Below are 23,522 nucleotides of genomic sequence, written 5' to 3'. Positions count from 1 at the left end.
AGATTTTATTTGATCTATATGCACATATAAAATCTTTTAATCTAATCAAGCAGAATAATGTTTTTGTTATAAAGGTGTGTTGATACCAATGATAAGCTTTTATGCATGGCACAAATATGTAATATTGTATACTGTTCTCTACTTTGACAAGTCCAATATCATTAATGTGGCAATAAGGGCAGTAAATAAATAAAAATACTAGAACATTTGCAGTTTTTAAAATATTTCGAGAATATCCAAAAGTTTAGTAACCCGGATGACACGAAGCACCACCTAGACCACACCAACAGGTTCTTATGTAGCACTTCCATTTCCTCACAGCCAATGAGACTACCATGGGGATGAGTATTTGGAAAGCAAATATTTAATTCTTCATAGCAGTAAACGTCAGGTGCAATATACATATATCTCATAATTGTGTGTGTGTTTGTATTTTTGGTCAAGGCTATATTATATATGAACATACTTTGTTTTCAAGACCCTTAAAAGCGATTCCTTTCCAACAATGTAAAAATTAAGACTAAGAAAGCAAGCAAAATAAAATTTAAGGAAATATTGTAATACAATAAAACAAATAGTAACGGAATACGCAATTTTCATGTACATTCACCAAGCTAATTTTGCTTTTTGATTCAATGAATTATTTTGCCACAACTGACTACTAAACGTGCATACTGGACGACTCTGGTGAATACTCGTACTTTACCTGTGCAGTGCAGCGTAGTCATTGGAAATTACACACACAGTCTAATTGAAGTTGAAAGAATCAGCTGGACATTTGAGTTCAATTTTGTTAATTATATCTAGCAGGATAATGGAATCATCAGGAACAGGTACCACGGAATTATTTTCATTATTAACAATACTTGTACATCACCACAGATGTACTAAGCATTTACATTAGTCATTTTTTTTAACCTGGTGTGTTCCCCAGTAGGCCTGTAAACCACAATGCACACATAAATCAAGGGCAGATCTATCTAATAACGATATGCCCAATGCCGAGACCATCTCCCGTCCTCGTCTGTGAAGTATACTGTCTAATGTAGTCACCCTCTTTTTGTTCTCTCTTAAACCACGGTAGCAGCTCACCAGACTTGTGTGTCTGCTTCTTCTAGCAGCTATGTAAAATTGTACCATGATGCAAATTATTTTCTGAGATGCCTATTACACTTGTCATTGCACATAAGAAAGTGTTAGTGTTATCAGACAAATTCAAATGCTTTAATAACTCCTACTTTCTTCGTGGCTGAAGTTAAAAACTGTGTCTTTATATCAGTGCTTTCTTCGTTTGAAATGCAAAATAATGCCTGGATACCACCCTCACACTCACCTGTAACCAACAATGTGGTCACTAATAATATGCAAATTTTTATCATGTGTCTGGTCCACACAACAGTATTGGAAAAAAGTTTCTGAGCAATTCATATTGCAGATCTGTTAACACTGTCATTGTGTCTTCACCAATAGAATGTCCATGTCATCATCATCTTGATCATATATTACAAAACAGTCCAATTCTTTCTAAAAAAGAAAAATGATGACACCAATTTCATCACTGGCACGGTACTGTTTAACACCACTTCCAAATTCTTTTTTGATACTGCGGAGGTCCTTCCGAGTAAGAATGCGCAGTCTCTCTACTTCCTTGAAATGGATGGAATCTATCACAACATCCAAAATAATTTGGAATATCACATGCTCCGCTATTTTAACTGTACCTAATAAAACTACAGACATATCACTAAACAATCACTGCTGCCTATACTTAGTGTTTCACTGTTTACGTAATTCTGTCAGGACGAAGCCCGGGTCACAGCGAACGGCCTCGACAGTTAACAAAATTCATTACTGCCGCAAGGTATAAAGCTCACTGGAGTTCATCGAAGGCGACAGAGGCGGTCACTGTAAATCAAGTATACAGATAATGTATCTTTCGTGGAACTAAACTGTATTTCTATTTTTACTTTAAATCTGTAAGAGATCCAGACAGCACCAATGTGTTTGTGTCTGTACAATGAGCCAGGTGAAATCTGAGTTTTAAAACTGGCTAAACAACAGTATATAATGAGACACACATACTAAGAACACATCAGACAGGAGTAGCATATCTAATTTTGTCTATTGTCAGTGTGGCTGCCACGACTGTTACTTTCATAAGAAGAAGACAAAACACATTAACTCATAAATCATCAGTTTCATCCAATGCGCAATTTGTTGTACTCACATACATAATTTGCTATTTAGTACATAGTCTACAGTATATATATTTAGTATGTATATTTAGTACAACAGGTGAGCAAAGCCGAGGAAGTAACAACACCTAATTGGTACAGGGTGGCCCAGCAACATAAGTCCAGAGGCCGGCATTTGGTGACAAATTTGAATACATTTGCACAACATGAACAGTAGCAATTTCCATCGTGTACTCTGCAGGGCAGTTCCATTCATTCACAAGGGCAATGTATTTTGTCACCCCCAAACATTTTAGAGTCGAATTTTATTCTGGCGACCCTGTATCTTCTCAGAATTTTAGGCCACAACACTTCACCAACATTTTACTATGCACTTTTTAGGCACAGGTGTGCATGCCGAGTCATTACATAGTGTCCAAAACGATTAAAGAGGTCCCCCCCCCCCCTCCCATAGGTGGGTGTGTCAGATTTCAGCTCTTCTGTATGAAATCAATATTGGCTAGTCAGTTATATCCTTAAAACCAACTACACTTTGAACAAAGTAATTTGTTATTTTAAATATTATTCGCTGCACAATTAATTTTACTTGTCCGTCGGTAAAAGTATGAAAACAAAAGAGTAACAAAGAGACAAAGTTTTCTATCATTTCACTTTGTTTTGGAAACAAATCAAGTGATTGCACTACAGTTTAAAGCATGTTACATGCTAAATAAGTACACTATTATCATGCAACATTTGTAATAGTACTAAAGAATGAAGTAAAATAATAATGGAAGATTAAGGAAACAGGGAAGAAAACTATCAAAAAATAGAAATTTGTCAGTGAATGTATTGTTCTAGTCAACATGATTTTCCGCAGATATTTTAATTATTGGAGTACATTCACCAACAAATAATAGAAAAGAGCAGGAGAAAGATGTTTTATGGACAACTCTTCAAGAAAATACAGAAAAAGTCCCAAGAAGGGCTTCCTCTTTACGGGAGACACGACTGCAAGAGGACGAACTAGGGAATCACGTACTGTGGTGCAGAGGGGAAAAACAGAGAAGCAGTTTAAAATGATAATGGAGAGTGACTGATTGAAATTTGTGGCATATTTGATCTAAAAATTATCAACATATTTTATGAACAAAAAGACATTCACAGATAGACTTTGCAGCACAATACCAAAGAACTTAAGTCTGTAACAGATTCTTGTGCTATTAGACAAATAAGTACTCTCAATATAGTCAAAGTGCATACAGCTTATTGTTACTAAAAATGAAATTTGCCGGCAGTGGAAAACACCAAGGAAAATAATAATTGTACTATAAAAATGAACTAAAGTGAGGATCGATATTATTACCGAAGACATATTAGGTGAATGTATAAGAATATTATTAGCAATAGGCTGGAGAAGATACTGGGCGAATTGTTTGAACAAAATAGAGAAGAAGTGTAAGTATACATAAAGACCAATTTTAAAAACAGCAGCTGAGGTTCTGCGCATACAGGTAAACTCCAAATATACAGCAGAACATCGGTTGGGAGAAACTGAGATAGCAACGAAAGAAAAAGGAAATGCAATCATTCAGTGGATGGATGATGAATGAGCAGAAATAATGCCACTCTACAAAGAAGAAAAGAATGAAGTGGGGAAAACAACAAGCACAGGAAACACCCACCCATTACTCGGGCACCTTCGTGTTCCTTATAAAATACACACGACTCCTCGTAAAGGATTTGCCACTACTAAAGTCGACACCTTATCTTCGAATCACAAATAAGACTCGGTATTTCAAAAGAGGCAGACCGTCACAACAAAAGCAAGCAGTTCTGAGAGACTCGTTCGGTAAACTCTCAGCATAGTCACAATACAATCTTACCTTAATTGAAAAGTCGGCTTTGTTACGTTCTCGCATTTCCACAAATGCAGTTACCACGCACTGCGATCGAGCACCGATACGTACACAACAACACGCTTCGAGCCGGGCACCGAGCAAACCATTTGTACATTTCCAGTTCTCTCGGCTCATCAGCCAAATCTCTCCCGCCGCACTCCCAGTTGCGCACCCCTCCAGCCGACTACCGCTTCACGTGTGTCTGAACACCACAAAGAGAGATCTTTTGGCACATCCCACCCCGAAATTAGATCACCACCCCTCAATCTGACTACCGATAAGTGCACACGTGATACATATTCCTCTTTTTGATTTTGGCCATCACTGAAGGGCCTGCATCTGCCCGTAGGAGCCGGGTTTATCCGGGGAGAGTTGAGCTCTAATCTGTCTGCAGTCCTTGCAAGTTCACTGTAACAGGTGTAAAAAGTCTGACGGCCACCGAGAGCCTCTCAAAATGCCACAGCAACCGCGATGTGCTACCGGGGTCTTGTGAAGCACTGGAGTAGATTTGCCGAGTATAGAATTCGATGCCAAACTGATCGATCGAGTTACGCAGTAGCGACATCAGGTGTAAATAGCGTAACTAGTACAGCATCCTGAGAGCAAGTAAATATACAAACAACTAACAGGACAAAACTACAAAAAGTTGAACTGTTGCATCAAAATCTTATAAAAAACAGTTGCCAACCTTTAACTTTCATAACATTATTTCTGATTACCAAACTTAACAGTCTGTTGCCAAGTCTTCAAAACAACAGGTACAAAATTCAAAATTATTGTTATAAAACTAGAATACAATTATTTTGATTTATCCCCTTTGTCAAACAACCATAATCCTGGAACCTACTGGTCTTTCAATTCAGGTTAGAACATAGTAGATGAGCACTGTTTACAGCATTATTTACAGAAATACAGGAAACTTTAATTAATACAAAACATGTGACAGATTACGGACCACCACTAAGAGCAAATTAAGATTGCGAGAGCAAAATAAGGACGGTCAGTATTAAAAAGAACCTGACGAGAAACGAAAGCCAAAGCCAGGGATTGGCAGAATATTTGAAATACGTTATTAAATGAAGGTCGAAAATATCTGGAGGAAGGAATAATAACTGAAAGAAAAACAAAGATGAGGATCCAAATTTCAGACAGGGACATACTTGGCACACAAAGAACAGAACTGACAACTTGAAACAGGTGTTATCAACCTGGAGTTTTTGAAATATGGGAATAAGGTTGTGAAACTATTAACACAGTTAATCAACACAATTTTACATGGAGATGTAATACCTAAAGAAATGGAGTTTGGTTAAATTACTGCCATATTTAAGAAAGGAGTTACAATATGTGCTTGAAATAGAAAGAAATTTTTATTACAAGCACATTAATAATAATTTTGAAGATAGTATTAAAAAGGTTGAAAACTGCTTTTAGGACTCAAGAAAAATGTAGTTTAACAAGTGTCAGATCAAGTGCAGACCACATTTTAACAGATTTTAGAAAAACCTACGGAAAAATCAAATCCAATTGGATTAGTTTCCATAGATTCTGCAAAAGCATACGAGTCCAACCCAAGGTCGCTGCTAAGGAAAGCACTGCACACGATAGGCATAGAGGATTCTTTAATCGACGATAAGATATGCCAAATAAAAACTGGCAATACCCTTACACAGAAAAATTTAGAACAAGCAAAGGGCTAGTACAAGGCTGCCCCATGCTACCAGTGCAACCCAACATATTCGAGGGTATTAGCCTCAAAAAATGGTCTCAGAAATGCGAGACTGTGAGGTTACACATTGCAGATCGAATACATGTGCACCATTTAGTATCTGCTGATGCCCAAGGCGTCCTAGCACAGGACAGGGAGGATGCAAATTACATATTTAATCAGCTAGTAATAGAGGTATAAATCTGAGTTTGTAGATTAATTATTAAAAAAACAATATTTTACTAGCGGACTATATAATGAGGGGGAAAATCATACGGTTCGTTTTTGCTACCTGAAGCGACATTCATCATTAAGATGCTCAACACATCTCTTTGGAGTAGGAATGTGACGAACAGAGCAGACAGACTCAAACTAAATAGAAGGTATAAAGAGGAATATTCGATCCCACTACCTGGCTTCGAGTAGTGACGTAGGAACCGAGTGACAAATGTCTTAATCAATATGGCGACAGTAATGCATTTCAAACGAGCTAAGCTACAGATTAGTCTGTCACCTCAACCAGATTTTCTGCTTCCAAATTCATTGGCTTTGCCAATTCACAACTAAACTGTCAAATTATGAACCAGAGTGTATAGTCTTCTGCGGAGCAGAGGCTGGAGGGAAAGACAGCGAAGCACGGCAAGTGACGCGGTTCACCGCATCCACTCGAAGGCATTGCGAGTATTAACTTTGAAGACGAAATTTTTGGCAGGCAGAAAGATCTGTGTTTGTTACTGTTTTCGTCGAGGTGGTAGATGCCGCGTGGAACTTTCGTAGTAACTCTGTAATAGGCTTTGTGGTATTGTGATTTCTAAGTGACGAAAAGCGGAACACAAAATTGTTGGAGAGAAAACAGGGAACGTAATATACATTCGCACTCTGGGAGGCAAACAAGCTGACTGGTTAAAATGATTGTGGTTAGAATATCTTATTTTCCCATAGAATATAGATGTACATCATTTATTTAATACTGTGACGTATGTACTCAAACTGCACGTGTAGCGTTGTACTCACGAACGTTACAAACGGCAGATTTAGTTTAATAGCTGTGTTGGGGTCAAGGGAAGTGTTCAATTCAAATTTATGGGATTGGGAGATGCTGTTTAGCTGTATAGGTCAAGGGCAGTATTCGATTCCAATTTGTGGCATCGGGAGCTGCTGTTGAGCTACGTAGGTCTAGGGAAGTGTCAGATCCTAGATGATATTGTGTTTAGTGGAATTTAGGGAGTTTTGTGTTGTCGGTTTTTTTCGTCGTTTTGTGTGGTTTTGTATGGGGGGAGGGGGGGTCTTAACTTTTTTATATTTAGTTTGCCCCCCACCCAGAAACCCCAAATTTCCGGTGCTTGTCCCATTAGTGCCATTAGGCTTTTTGTGGAATGTGCGTGTGCGTGTGTGTTTGTTTTTTGATGTACTTTCTTCTTTATAATGTTTACATAATGACGTCATAGGCACCATATTGGATTCGTGGTTTACCGTCATTTCCGCCATATTTGTGAAGTTACAGGTCAAAGCAGATGGGTGGAATCGGTTGCTTCCGTATTTCAGTAAGTGGAATTTCACGCATTAACGTAGATTAGAAAATTTAAGATTCCCCGTCGAGTATATCAAGTAGCAGAGACCTGCAGTATTTCAACTTGTTCAAGTCGATGACATAACTAGTAGTAGCTTGTTGAGGTTAAATTCAGACAAAGGCCTACAGTATCGGTGCTTTCACATGTGTACACTTTTTTGAAACATACAGAAAAATGTCAAGTAGGTGGGCCCCGAGACAGAGTCTCGTTTCAATTTGTGGTGTGCAAATCCTGAAGCACGTTGTTCTAATTTTTTACTCGTGTTTAGTTCATCATCACGGGAAGCGACAAATTTGAACAAATCAAAATAATAAACGTAAAAAGAAAGCAAATTGAATAACAGCATAATTGATTTCTTAATCTCTCTCTATTTTACAACTGTTTGTATAAGAGGTTACAACTGTAAACGATCTCAAGTGCAAATAGAGCTTCAACATGTGTGTAAAATGTTGCTATACATTAAACTTAATGGAAATCAAGTACCAAGGAATGAACGTTACATAAGAGGAAATGTTAAATTTTTAAATTAATAATTAAATTGCTTTCGAGCTGTTCACTAAGTGTAATGCCACGTATGAGGCGTCACGTTGTAAAGTTTTGTTGTTTTGCAGATGAACATTTTTTCCATTTCCAAATATAACTGTAATGGACAGTTACGAATTTTCTGCACCTTTAATAGACACCAGATTTAATGAGATCAGCCGATTATAGTTTCAGTGATTAATCGAACTGTTTTATTCTGGAGCCATTTTAAACCAAAGGAACTAACAGATTTGCGATACTTAAACCAACGATGCAGAAAACTCTTTTTGCCATAGTAAATCACTAATGGTATGCAAGGCCAGAGCCGAGAGGAAGATGTCTTTGAAATATGCCCCTAGGAAACAGGTAGCATGGAAAAATTTGTTTTATATCTTCAGTATCTTGCACATCATATTCATACTATCATTCGCTGCTGAATCACAACTGCCTGACATACTACAGGAATACTTATGATTTTATGGTTTAATTAATAGGATGTTAAACATTCTGCATAACCAGTGTGGTGATAGTTAAGTATTCCAATAAAAGAAGTGAGTGGAATTATCTGGTGTATGCCATGGTGTGAAAACTAGCTTCAGTAACTATTTAAATAAAAATGATTTTTTATTGTACTCTATTTTTCAAATGCGGCAAAAAGTATAAAATAATTTCATCCAGTCCCATACAGACAGCCATGATAATTAGTGTTTATGAAACTTTGATAGCTGTAGAAACGCGTGCGATACTTAAAAAAATGAGATACGTGGTGTACATTCAGTAGATAATTGATGCACGAATAGTTCACCTCTTTGTATTAACTTTAGCAAGCAATTATTCCTTAATACATTAGCGTGCAGAAATGCGCTAAAGATGTCTGCATTATTAATTTGTCAGAATATCAATATTCCTGCAAATATTTTACACTCTTATTAAATTCCAGTGGTTTTGTTGAATAAGAACTTATACTATCATAGGCTTCAAATAAATTTCCCTTCTCCATTAACAATTTCTTGCACTTCACTTGTTCAGCCTGAGCTGTGTCAAATATTTTGATTTGGGGTTCTGTTGTCTCCCTGCTCACAAGTTGCTAAATTCACTACCAGAATCTGATTCAAACACCCAAATAATGGTTCTAGCACTTTTTACCTGTCAGAATCTTCTGAGAAAAGTGCATTAAAATCCTCACAAACTAATGACTGATTCAACTTGTTTGGCAGAAAGCTCAACAATTCGTCTAGATTTCTCCTAAATCACTGATAGTCTCCTAGACCCCCTAGGAGTGTTATAATTAGAAGTGCGTAATTCTGTAGTAACAACTGACAAGCACATGCTTTTACATTGTGATCTACACAAAAACTTCTTGCTTCTATATTTTTGCTTTTGTGTTAATACTCCTTTTTCCAAGTAAACTGTACACACACATGATGCTAGCCTGTAATCCCTTATATTTAATTTCTCCATCACAGAGTACATGGTGCTGAGAGGCACAAAACAGACATCCGAATTTCGTATTCCTTCCTGACATAAAAGAAGCTCATCTACCTATTCATTCAGCATCCTAATGTTTTGACGGAACAAACTAATTTATATTTTCTGGTAACTATTCCATATTTCATGGTTCTACACAGTTCTAATTCCTATTGAAGCTGTCTATCTGTAATCTGATTCTAGCCAAAAGATGTGTCGCCTTACCCATCCTGCCAGATGCTCATCTAGTATCTCTCCCTACCCACCCTATTCAGATGCGGGCGATAATCAGCATATCCACATCTGCAAGTTGGAGCGACAGTAACAGCACACGTGTGAGACATTGTTCCGACAGACAGCAGTTCACTCGGCACCCCGATTACACGGCTGGCAGCTGTGTTAACTCACGGCCGGTCGTGGCGCTGCAATACTTCCACACTAGAGTGCACTGCCACTGCTCGTATTTTCTCCAGATCAGCTTCCGTGCTCTGCTGTAACTTGACAGTACTATTTAAGTGAAATTAGTCCAAAACTCATTCTAGACTGTGTTCCTTTCCCTGTGGCTTTGTGCATCTGTGTAAGTTTTGTTAATTGAAGGACTGTAACAGTTGTTGAAATTTTCAGGCAGAATAGATGTACACAAATTTTGTGGACCGAAGGCTGCAGTTGGACTCTTTACTGATGATGAGAAATGGAAAATAAGAGAAACGAGGGAAGGACAAACACCTGTTTGTAATTCTATGGGGGTCAGCCAGCATGCGGGTTTTCTTGCCTTCGATCAGTCTGACCGCTTCTCGTACCTGCATTACTGCTGCTTAAATATTGTGGTCATCACTCCTTAGACTGATTTCATCACATGTCCAATCTAGTCCATCACGTGCAAGCTTCTTAATCTCCGAATAACTACTGCAACCTACGTCCATTTGAACTCACCTACAGTATCTAAAATTTTTACTGCCAACACATCCCAATTAACAGTTACTTTTTTTTTTGTGGGTTTAGGGCACACAACTACAATGGTCATTAGCGCCCTGACTAAGTTAGGATTGCACCGCGAGGCGCAAGGTTAAAACAGCAACTAAAAGGGACAACACTATAAAAGACATATTAACAGGCATAGGATTTTTTTAAAAAAGGCATAATCAAACGTCCTTAGACAGGTTTGTCAAGTTAATAAAACAAAGAACGCGAGCAGCAGCTCCTGGGTCATCTGCAAAAATGGTTTTTACTTTTTACCTTGCGATGTTTCATGTTAACGTGACTGCACTTATAGGCAAGGGGTGCCATAAATTTCTATCCTCCCAGATTATGTACTTGTTTATCTATCATGATCTCCATTATCATTATCTATCATGATCCATTATTTTATTATCTTAAAAGGTATAGTTTTGAACGTAGTTAATTCAAAGTGTCAGATTATGTTGCCACCAGAATCTTTGTTTACTTATTTTATCAGAGTCCAAAAAGAACGCCGAAACACATTATAATGCTAAAACTTCAATCTAATACGTTTTAACGATCGAGGACTTTCACGAATTGAGAGTCCGACGTTCGGCAGCGAGAACGGTACGGTCATTCGTCGCAGACGAGTTTTCCGTGTCTCGAGGCTCTTTTAAATTGCTGCAAACTGACGAGTGTTCGGAACCTCGCCCTGTCCTACGCTCGCAGAGCTCGTCGTCACCGTTACCCACTCGTTCGGAGTGGTCCCGCGGCTCGGCCCTCGTCGACCTGCCGAGTATGTTCCGAATCCGGAGACGGGAGCCCGACGGTAGCTCTTCTTTCGGTGCCCGCGGTACTCTGCACCTCAGTTTGGCGGACTTTTGTCCGAGTCGGAATCGGCGCTTCTGTAACGGAGAAGCTTTGTGCGGATTTTAGTCGTGGTGGGCGAGTTCCGAACAGTGGATGATTCGGATCTGTTTCTCGCAGCTCCTTTTCAGACTCGCTACTTGTCTTAATCACTACACCTGCAAGTGGACAGATCGCAGCGATCGGTGTCGGTGTCGGCTGCCGGTGACTACGTGGCGAGTCTCACTGAGACCCACGTCGACTCTGTTATCGCAACCGGAGCGGCGTACCTCACGGCAGAGCAGCTCACGATGAGGGTAGGTCTGTGGAGGACACCAAGACGCATCCACCCGCGTGGTGTTTGTCAGTTCGGAGTCGGGATTGTTCCCGGTGCTCACCTTGTGTCTGGCGTGTACGCACTGTCGTCTGTCACTCGAGGTACTATCAAATTTTACCTCTCAGTATTCGGAGTGGAGACTGTGAGTCTAACCGTGTCCTTTCCAGGTGACGTTCCGTTTACAGAATTCGGAGCATAGCACTCAACCAGAAATTGGAACGAGCGAGATGACATTAAAAACAAAATACATTACGGTTACCTTTCATTTTAGCCAGGTCACCTACAGAATGATAGTAAAAAAAATTAAGTAATAAAATTTCTGTTGTAAGATTTGCACTTACCACCCTCAACAAGATAACAGTCTTTTATGCATGTCATGCCAGTGTTACTCATACATTTTTACTACGATGTCAGTCAAACGAAACTATTTTTTCGTGTGTCCACAGTGCAACCCTCCGATCACTGAAGTCGTGCACTGATAACGCTCATTTACGCGTACTGACTGGTCTGTTTTTGTAGGAGTGTAGCTGCTTCACCGCCTGCACAAGACAAAAGCAGGACAGGTCCCTCTCAAATATTTTTTTCCTTAAATGCCTCAGACAACTTTGGTGACTAAATATGCGAGAGATTTCTATATCTGGTAGAATTTCCGTTAAGAACTCACCGAGTTTAGTTTCACTTTCCGCATCGTATAGCTTGAGGCTAGGGTTCCCAAAATCTATTATGACAAACCAAGGTAATTTTGAAAATACTACAGAAAGAAACTCCAGTCAAGTGAGTAAAATCGGGACACGATCAAATTTTCATTTACAACAATGTACTAAGTGACAAGGACGTTCCTGAGCACACGACTTAGGTAACAACATGCGAATCACAAGTTTTGTACCACATCTGGCGGAGTGGACTCTTACGACGAACTACAATACCTTCATCTGGACAATCAAAAAGTACAGCAACGAACTGGAAATCAACACGGCTGGAAGAATCAATAATTACTGAAATAAACCGTACTGCTTTGTGATCACAGATCGACGGTTCCACAGCAAACGGGGCAGCTACATCCGTGACAGTCTATTTTGTTTTAGTCCGAGAGCAAGAAAACTTCTGGCCGAATAGCATTTCCACTGTATCGGGGGTGCAAACACTGGCCGAGTGCCGCAGTGTGGCTTGCCAATTAAACAGCTCACCTTCCGTGTCTGAAACTGTTTTGTCTGCTTAAGTAGTTATGCATTTGTAAGTCTGGGCACGTTATTTTGTAAACCAACCTCACGTTTGAATTTGCAGACTGGCAGTTTTTTTTTTTTTTTTTTTTATCATTCCAGACTCCATTCAGATGGAAGCGTGCTTCACCTAAGAGCCAAATGCACCCGCCACCGAGTCCTCCATCACTCACTGTGAGAATCCGGTTCATAAAGTCAGCTCTTTCTCACGGATCCTAAATGGAAACGTGTAGGCTCTGTCCCAGTATTTTCTGTGTGACGGAACACAGCAAACCAGATATCCTAAGATTTTGCCAAATAATTCCAGAAATCGTACAGGCATTTTCGGAAGTAATTACAATTTAACAGTGGCCAGACAGTCCGCGCGAGATCCTGCGCCGTGCTGACTGCCTGTTAGAGTCTGGCAAAGAGCTTACGAATGATTTTTCGACTCTGGTCCTTTTGGAACATTAAATTGTGTTTGAAAATTACACACTGTTTCCGTAGGAGTGTGTTCTGACCTTTGATATTCGGTACCGGAAAAACACACTGCTCAACCGAGTATAAGATTTCAATCTTTTCCAGCGGAACATTAAGCTTTCTCACATTTCAGCAACGGAACTGATCGCTCCCAGCAGCAGTGCACTATTTATAGGCACTACGTATTGCAATGACAGTTCCATCTGTTAGCAGCTTTTCAAATTATTTAAAAATTTCTGTATAAAATTCTTACAGCTTTCACAATTAACATACTATTTGTTACAGCCCTCAACTCATCTCAGCTTTTGAGATATTTAATTTTGAAATTGGAAACTCCTTCAATGTACACCCCGTTATTACCTCTAACGTTAAAGGTTTCCGTCTCCAAAATGTCTCGTTCAATTACTCTTCCTCAATACTCGAATTTGATATTACTCCCATTTTTCCGTACGTAGTTTTGTCATAAATTTAGTTTTCGCAAAGGAGAATTGTAAGGCAACTTTTCCAGATTGTTCTTTCAGCACTCCTATCTGTACAGTAGCTGTTTCCACTGAGCCTGAACGAAACAGCTAGGCTGTCTGAAAACACTAGTCAGTCTGTCTCCGTGCTGTCCGTTTGACAACAGTAAGACTTTCCTTATTTATTTTTCCCCTTTTCATTCTCTAGTCTGAGGGGCAGAGCAGGCTGTTCGAGATCAGACCCGTTAAAGAGCACTCGTGTGCATCACTGTGTTAATGGGGAAGGGTTGTGCCTAATAAGACAGGATTTCGTCATCTATATAAAAGGGTGTAGCACTTAAGTAAAAATGACATATATAAGCACTGATTCATTGGACATATTACAAACACATTACTTTGTGCAACAACACCTCCTAAATTCGTGTCCTACTGCAGTCTTAATTTCCACACAGCCCATGTGACATTTGGCAGCTCCACGGTGAGGCACAAACTGCCATAAAAATTAAATATAAATAAATAAAATGTCATTTACAAATGTTTGAAAGCAGGGTGAATTATTTACTTGGGGCACGAGAATAGCAGAACAGATGACATCACGATTGTGAATAAATACGTTTAACAACAAGCCAGATGTAAACTTATTTCTAAAATACTGCCGAATTTTGGCACCAAGTGAACAGAAAATTTATAATGTCTGGGAATCCTCCGTGTCCGTGGCTCAATTTTGTACCACAGTCAAAATTCTCTCCTCATCCTTAACGAGTAAAAAAAGTCTCAAAATAATTTACTGTTTATTTTACAGTGACATTACCCCATCACAAAAATAGGAAATATTACAACACTAAGTCACTAGTACTGAAACCAAATACATATCTAACCGACATGTGACAATGTACATAAACAAGCTTACCACTACACCAGGTCACTGTCAAAATCTGTACATGACAAATTACATTCAGGACGGCAACTCTTACGAACTTCTGGCGAAATAGATATTAACAGTCTGTCAGACTCTAGGACTGACACATCTTTTCTCAGAGAAGGGAGTGGAATGCCGTAATTCTTCAGATCCGCACAATGAACGAAATAACGCAAGGGAAGTCGTGACCTCACTGTTCTGAAAGAAAGCACCCTATAATGTCATATGATTAGCTGAAAAATCAAAAACAGAAGTCACTTTACTAAAGACGAAGATATGAGAATTTGCTCTTCCTAAAATAAGTCTGGAGGCACTAGAACAATCTCTCAAATAATAACTGTGGAGAAACTGAGGCAGCAGGAACGCTACTCGCGACCGACCCCCGCAATGGGAGTCTGGCTGCAAAAGGGAGACACAGAAATAAAGAAACAGTACTAGCACACTCCTCTCTCACACACAACCTTTTATTGCAGCTCTTAACAAAAATATTTAGACACAATGGACAGGAAAACTCATTTTCTACAATATACAGACAATCCACTGGTGTCTTACATGTTTAGAATGCACCGGCCAATAAACACACTGCACACTACGAGCCATCCTGACAAAGTGTCCGTTCGGGAATATTACAGATAAATTCCGACACTGACATTCGAGAATCGACGTCCCCGGCAGTTCCGGATCGAGACACACAAATATACTTCACCGTCAACATCCGCTTACACCTCCTCCGAGACAGCTCCCTGTAGAGTTTACCGGTGGACTTTGCCCGTTCGCCAACCTGAAGATAAGAAGATAACGAAAACAAAATTGAATTAACACAGTACGGCACAGTGGTGAAAGCTCAATGCTTATATGCGAGAGAATTGTCAATTGTACAAACTATAAGTATAACAGGGGAAAATATACGACCAATAAAAGACAAAGAAGCCTCCAGATTTTAAAAAAAGGCAATTAAATACACTGACGAGCCCCGGCATTACGACCGCCGCCCGCCACAAGTCCGAGTGTTGACCGGCGGTGCCCCGAGCACGAGACGTGGTAAGGAGAGCGTGTAGGCAGAGCCGAGAGTAGTGGGGTAGCATTACAGCAATGACAAAGACCATAAATGTGGAAATATGCGACACGAGCGACTTCGACAAACGGCAGGCCGCGTCGGAACGAGTGTGTAGGAAGCCGGTCAATCGCGTGCTACTGGTGCGACACGCACATCTTGTCACGAGACTACCGGATCGGAAACTCGGACGACCTGTAAAGCGGGACCGAAGGTGGTCTGTGGCAAATGTGATGACGAGAGTGCAATACTGACACGGGCACAAACGTTTCAGACCCCAAAGTCGGCACACCTTACTGATCGCGGGGACCTGCGGCACGTAACACCACGCAGTCCCACTCGACTCAGCGACGTCACCAATTAGGTCTGCCGCGGGCACTGGACTGTCGATATCGAGCCGTCGATCGGTGAAAACGTATCGCCCGATCGAACGAATGACGCTTCTCGCTACACCGCGTCGACAGTCGCATCCACCTGTGGCGTCATCCGGGGAAACGGCACTGTGCCACGGGTTCGGTACTATTCTACGTGAGACGTCCGCCAGAGTTTCCACGGGACCTGCGCCAGTAATTGACGGCACTGTAACAGCTGCGGCCTTCGTGGACATTGCTGAGGGCCGCCGGGCACCCTTTCGTCCTCGGTGTCTCCCACGATGGCAGTGGTATCTTCCAGCAAAGCGACAGCCCGTGTCGCGAGGCCGGACAGAGCTAGTGTTTCAAGGAGCACGGCAGTGGACTCGCACCGACACCTCGGCCGTCGTATCGACCCGACTGTGTGGGTAATTCTTCCGGGTTATATGGCTGTGATTCGTGGAATTCTTCTATTCCTATAGTTTTGTGCAATACTACGTTGGACATCCTCAGAGGTACGGTTGGTTCTGCCGACTGACGAGTCGGAGAGCGGCCTAAATACAAAGCAAACTGGGCGTGGTCTAGCTTGCACATCGTAGCAGAGAGAAAACTAGTCAAAGATAGACTGTAACTATGGATGAGAGTCCGTCATAGATAAAAATCACTTACCTATTCTCTAACGCCACTGTCCATATCTCATTTAATTTCGAGGCCTCTTCTTTTCTATTAAAATTATCTTCACATTTATAAATTTCGATAGCCTCCCTATACAGTCATGGATAATAGTTCTTGGTAGCACTTGAAACTGTAGTTTCACAGAACTTAAATACACGGTCACCTGACTGCATTGTGCACGTTCCACAACGGCCGATTTATCTGTTTTTCCCAGTCGGCAAAGACTTTTATGCTCCTTTACCCTCATATTCACACTTCTTTTCGTAGTACCAATATACACCTTGCCACAGGTACACGGAATTTTATACACACCGCTAGATGATAATGGCGGCCTTCTATCTTTAACAGAAAGAAGTACTTGTCCTATTTTTCTGCTAGGTTTGAATACCGGTTTCACTTTATGTTTCAGCAAAATTTTGCCAGTTCGATCTCTAATCTTACTAATGAAAGGTAAAGTCACTGTGTTGTTCCATTGCTGTGTACCATCCTTGTCCTTTGGCCTGCTGTAATTATGTCTTAAAACTATTAATTTCTTTGTTTGAGTACCCATTCTTTCCGAAGGCCCGTTTCAGACGATTCAGTTCCGTATCCAGATGTTCCGGCGTACAAATTCGTTTTGCCCTGTCCACTAAACTTTTGATTACACCTCTTTTTTGTTGTGGGAGTCAATTGGAGTTCTTATGTAAGTATCGTTCAGTATGTGTGCAATTCCGAAACACTTTATGTTTTAGACTTTCATCGGCCTGTCTCATGACTAACATATTGAACAACTAAACAGCCTGGTCTTTTTCCACTTCAGTGGTAAACTGAATTTTAGGGTTTATGCTCTTAAGATAATAAAAAAATTTGATAAGGCTTTTTTACCGTGTGTCCAAACCACGAATGTGTTGTCTACATAACGATACTGACAACACGGTTTCTCATTTGTTTTGATGCTAATTGTTCAAATTTCTCCATGTAAAAATTGGCAATCTAAGGGCTCAACGAGTTACCCATGGCAACACCATCCACTTGCTCATAAAACTCATCATCCCACTGAAACTGGCTAGATGTGAGACAGTGTCTAAACAGAGGTCAAATCTTCAGGGAAAACTTCCGTTATGTAAACCATAACTTCATTGACCGAAATCATAGTAAACAGAGATATAATACCAAAACTGACCAGAATGTCTTCAGGAGCCATGTAACCCGGAAGAATTATGAACAACAGTACCATCCGGTCGTGAAAGCCTTCACTGTACGACCCAACTTGAGCCCGACACAGCACACCTGGAAGGCTATTGGGCACCAGCTCTGCACAGACAAAACACCTTCTCGTAAACTGCAAGAATTCTGACACTGCTGCTGCACAGCTCTGGAAATGTATCAAGGAACCATGGAACTGCTGCTGCATGGAACTCCAACAACGGATCAGAATGAAAACGGGGGCGGGTGGTCAGTATTACAGCTTATCGGTGTAGGGGACAGAACAGGAAATTTAATTCTGAAGCGTACACACACAGCTAATGTCACAATCTAAAGTAATACGAAATATGGATCACCTGTGATCAGAAACTGAATTCGGAGTAAAAACTGTTACTGTTTACTACCTATAATGCTCCCCGCAACTCTGCATATATTGGGCTTCACAAACACCTTCCAATATAATCTGAATCTAGGGCTACATTACAGATCAGTATGCCAGAAGAAGGCAATACCATATTACCTGTTTAAATAAAATTCTCTCTTTCAGCAATTCTTTACTTGTTATTTTGCTGTCCAAACAACAATTCTCATACACTGATTGCTTGTTGGGCCTTACCAGATTAGGAACTTAAGGCCCTGTCTTGCATATGACCAGCAACAACAGATTCAAGAAATATTATATAAGAAGAAACAACAACAATATTAATAATTTGCCTGGATGAGCAGACTGCAGTCAAACAGCTACAAATACTCAAAGAATGTGAAGAAAAGGTAAGTTTACAACTTTAATTTGACAAAACTGAACTCTTTTGTTCAAAAACATATTCCATGCTCGAAAATAAAATATGGTAAAATTAACAGGGTCCCACACATTAAACGCCTTGGAGAATTCATTGAACAGGTATTGAAAAAATCTCATAGCATCATCGTCTCCAAAAAATTAATAAAGGATTAGGTTGTTGTTGTTGTTGTGGTCTTCAGTCCTGAGACTAGTTTGATGCAGCTCTCCATGCTACTCTGTCCTGTGGAAGATGCTTCATCTCCCAGTACCTACTGCAGCCTACATCCTTCTCAATCTGCTTAGTGTATTCATCTCTTGGTCTCCCTCTATGATTTTTACCCTCCACGCTGCCCTCCAATACTAAATTGGTGATCCCATGATGCCTCAGAACATGTCCTACCAAACAATCCCTTCTTCTAGTCAAGTTGTGCCACAAATTTCACGTCTCCTCAATCCTATTCAATACCTCCTCATTAGTTATGTGATCTACCCATCTAATCTTCAGTATTCTTCTGTAGCACCACATTTCGAAAGCTTCTATTCTCTTCTTGGGCAAACTATTAATCGTCCACGTTTCACTTCCATATAGCGCTTCACTCCATACAAATACTTTCAGAAATGACTTCCTGATACATAAATCTATACTCGATGTTAACAAATTTCTCTTCTTCAGAAACGCTTTCCTTGCCATGCCAGTCTACATTTTATATCCGCTCTACTTCAACCATCATCAGTTATTTTGCTCCCCAAATAGCAAAACTCCTTTACTACTTTAAGTGTCTCTTTTTCCTAATCTAATTCCCTCAGCATCACCCAACTTAATTCGACTACATTCCATTATCCTCGTTTTGCTTTTGTTGATGTTCATCTTATGCCCTCCTTTCAAGACACTGTCCATTCCGTTCAACTGCTCTCTTCCAAGTCCTTTGCTGTCTATGACAGAATTACAATGTCATCGACAAACCTCAACATTTTTTCCTTCTCCATGGATTTTAATACTTACTCCGAATTTTTCTTTTGTTTTCTTTACTGCTTGCTCAATCTACAGATTGAATAACATCGGGGAGAGGCTACAACCCTGCCTCACTCCTTTCCCAACCACTGCTTCCCTTTCATGCCCCTCGATTCTCATAGCTGCCATTTGGTTTCTGTACAAATTGTAAATAGCATTTCACTCCCTGTATTTTACCCCTGTCACTTTTAGAATTTGGAAGAGAGTATTCCAGTCAACATTGTCAAAAGCTTTGTCTAAGTCTACAAATGCTACAAACGTAGGTTTGCCTTTCCTTAATCTTTCTTCTAAGATAAGTTGTAAGGTCAGTATTGCCTCACGTGTTCCAATATTTCTACGGAATCCAAACTGATCTTTCCCGAGGTCAGCTTCTACCAGTTTTTCCATTCGTCTGTAAAGAATTCGCGTTAGTATTTTGCAGCTGTGACTTATTAAACTGATTGTTCCGTAATTTTCAAATCTGACAGCACCTGCTTTCTTTGGGATTGGAATTATTATATTCTTCTTGAAGTCTGAAGGTATTTCGCCTGTCTCGTTCATCTTGCTCACCAGATGGTAGACTTTTGTCAGGACTGGCTCTCCCAAGGCCGTCAGTAGTTCTAATGGAATGTTTTCTACTCCCGGGGCCTTGTTTCGACTCAGGTCTTTCAGTGCTCTATCAAACTCTTCACTCAGTATCGTATCTCCCATTTCATCCTCATCTACATCCTCTTCCATTTCCATAATATTGTCCTCAAGTACATCACCCTTATATAGAACCTCTATACACTCCTTCCACCTTTCTGCTTTCCCTTCTTTGCTTAGAACTGGGTTTCTATCAAAGCTCTTGATATTCATGCAATTGGTTCTCTTTTCTCCAAAGGTCTCTCTAATTTTGCTGTAAGCAGTATCTATCTTACCCCTAGTGAGATAAGCCTCTACATCCTTACATTTGTCCTCTAGCCATCCCTGCTTAGCCATTTTGCACTTCCTGTCGATCTCATTTTTGACACGTTTGTATTCCTTCTTGCCTGCTTCACTTACCGCATTTTTGTATTTTCTCCTTTCATCAATTAAATTCAATATTTCTTCTGTTACCCAAGGATTTCTACTAGCCCTCGTCTTTTTACCTACTTGATCCTCTGCTGCTTCACTATTGGATCTCTCAAAGCTACCCATTCTTCTTCTACTGTATTTTTTCCCCCCATTCCTATCAATTGTTCCGTTATGCTCTCCCTGAAACTCTGTACAACCTCTGGTTCTTTCAGTTTATCCAGGTACCTTCTCCTAAAATTCCCACCTTTTTGCAGTTTCTTCAGTTTTAATCTACAGTTCATAACCAATAGAGTCCACATCTGCCTCTGCAAATGTCTTACAATTTAAAACCTGGTTCCTAAGTCTCTGTCTTACCATTATATAATCTATCTGATACCTTTTAGTATCTCCAGGATTCTTCCATGTATACAACCTCCTTTCATGATTCTTAAACCAAGTGTTAGCTATGATTAAGTTGTGCTCTGTGCAAAATTATACCAGGCGGCTTCCTCTTTCATTTCTTAGCCCCAATCCATATTCACCTACTACATTTCCTTCTCTCCCTTTTCTTACTACTGAATTCCAGTCACCCATGACTATTAAATTTTCGTCTCCCTTCACTACCTGAATAATTTCTCATCATACATTTAATCAATTTCTTCATAATCGGCAGAGGTAGTTGGCATATAAACTTTTACTACTGTAGTAGTCTCTCATCCAGACCGTTGCCCCCGCAACAACTGAAAAGGCTGCTGCCCCTCTTCAGGAACGACACGTTTGTCTGGTCTCTCAACAGATAACCCCTCCGTTGTGGTTGCACCTATGGTACGGCCATCTGTATCACTGAGGCATGCAAGCCTCCCCACCAACGACAAGGTTCACGGTTCATAGGGGGTAAGAATGATATTGATTTGTTTAGCACTTCTGGAGCCTTTTTTGGTATTAGAAAAAGGGAAAGTCTTACCGACTGCAACTGTGTTTTCAGTCCAGTCTAAGTAATAAATGGACAAATGGGGTTTAAATATGAGGTGCCCGGTGTAACCATAATTAATGAAAAATTATGTTCTTTGTCTTCAACATGTAATAATGGGGTTACGATTAAATTCTGTGATTGAGATATATAAGATACTGTTGTGGCCGTTTCTTTCCTGAAGTACAATAGAGAGACCTTTTGTGAATAGTCATTAAATGAGATTTTTCAGTATTAAATGATGACAGAAAGAGAGCTAAGATTCAGAAAGACTATTGCAACTGTAACAAAAAGAAACATTTGTAACTGACTGATAACTAGCATACAGCTTAAGTTACTGGAAATATTTTTGTTCTTCCTAACTATTAGACTGCAACCTGTTACTCTACAAAAAACTCAGGTGAATGAATGCCATTACTGTAGCTTACTGTTAGTCTAGGTAATTAATTTCAAATAGGACCACATTCCACATATACGGGAGGAGAGGGATAGGCAATTACGACTTTTTCCATGAAGAGGCATAGCTCGACATCTTCCACCCGAGCAAGTAAAAAAAAAACATCCCACTTCAGGAGATCTGATCTCAAGAATGTTCTATATTGGGGCAGTGGTGACAGATACACAGTAATTCTGGTCTCCCAGTGGGTAATGCAGGAGAGACCGTAACATTTTTCAAGAATACGTATACATATGTTTTTGAGAAATTTATGGACTGCAACAAGCTACGCTACAATGCAACCTTTGCAATTTTTAAAACCCTCGGTCTCTTTCTCCCAAAAGCTCGATCTCGATTTGACCAAATGCTGTATCACTGGACGTAAATTCACCTGATTTACTTTCGGGTACAGATTGTTGGCCCAGTATCTTGGCAACTGTTTACTATATACATTGTGTGATCAAGAAGTATGGAAATATTTGTTGTTCTTGAAGAATCTTTATTTATTCATCAACATCAACTTTGTTCCCTTCAAAGTAACCCCCTCAGATGCAATAAATTTGTGCCAGCAATTTTTCCAATCTCGGAACACTTCCGGAACTCACTTTCTGACACGGTGTTCTGCGATTCTGCTTTTATGTCAATAACGGTGGCACGATGAAGTCCTCTTCAGCCTCGGGAATAGAAAAGGAACAAGCCGTGTCCGGCGAATACGGTGGCTCAGGTTCACAATTTTTTTTTTTTTTTTTTTTTTTTTTGCCAAAAAGTCACGAACGAGCATTGAGACGTGAGTGAGCACACAACCGTGATGCATTTTCCACAATTGGTTTTGCCACATTTCTGGTTGCTTTCTTAGGAAAGTTTCATGCACATGGCACGTAACTTCCAGATTTGTTGCAGGAACACGCGCTGCACTATTCCATTGCAAATAGAAGTAAAGAGTGGGAAGAGTCTTCACATTGTACATTTTCCAGACTTTTTCGGGCAGTTTCCATTGGGACCACCGGGCCACAGTTTCGACGCCATATCGTGTACCCACGTTTTATCACCTTTTATAATTTTCTTTACAAGTTCTGGACGATCGTCAAATTCCTTCAGCAATTTCAAAACGCACTTTGCTGCTACACTCTTCACGCTCGAAACATTTGAAAAAATTGCTCGGCTAGTGCCCGAGGGTATGCCGACGTCATTAGCAACCTCTCTGATGGTGATTTGACAATTTTTCTGGACAATTTTCTTTATTTCTTCCACAGTGCCATCAGTGATGTATGTGCCACAGCATCCAGGGCACTTTAGAGCAGATATAACATTTTCATACTTCAAAAATGAAATAAATCTTCGAAACAGCAGAAAATGCAAACACACATCGAGAACGCGTGAATCAACAAGTTAAACAAAAGCTTGACAATTAGACATATAGACCCCATGAAATTAACAAATTCCTGTTCCTTTTTGAACACGCTTCTTACGTTACTCAGTTTGCCTAGGGCAGGAGATCCCAACAAAATTTTCTCGAGGACCCCC

The 23,522-nt window shown here is 40.1% G+C and overlaps 1 long non-coding RNA gene across 2 annotated transcripts in view; it reads right to left on the bottom strand.

Moving 5' to 3' along the window:
- Positions 1–14,967: 14,967 nt before the first annotated feature.
- LOC126295478 (uncharacterized) overlaps positions 14,968–23,522 on the bottom strand; it is a 57,501-nt gene continuing 48,946 nt past the window's right edge. For both annotated transcript variants that reach the window (XR_007552496.1, XR_007552495.1), the window contains exon 3: positions 14,968–15,302. This is a non-coding gene — a long non-coding RNA (uncharacterized LOC126295478). The remainder of the gene's footprint in view (positions 15,303–23,522) is intronic.

The sequence above is a fragment of the Schistocerca gregaria genome, chromosome 11, assembly GCF_023897955.1.
Source record: "Schistocerca gregaria isolate iqSchGreg1 chromosome 11, iqSchGreg1.2, whole genome shotgun sequence".
NCBI lineage: Eukaryota > Metazoa > Arthropoda > Insecta > Orthoptera > Acrididae > Schistocerca > Schistocerca gregaria.
This window is presented reverse-complemented; position numbering and strand designations above follow the sequence as displayed.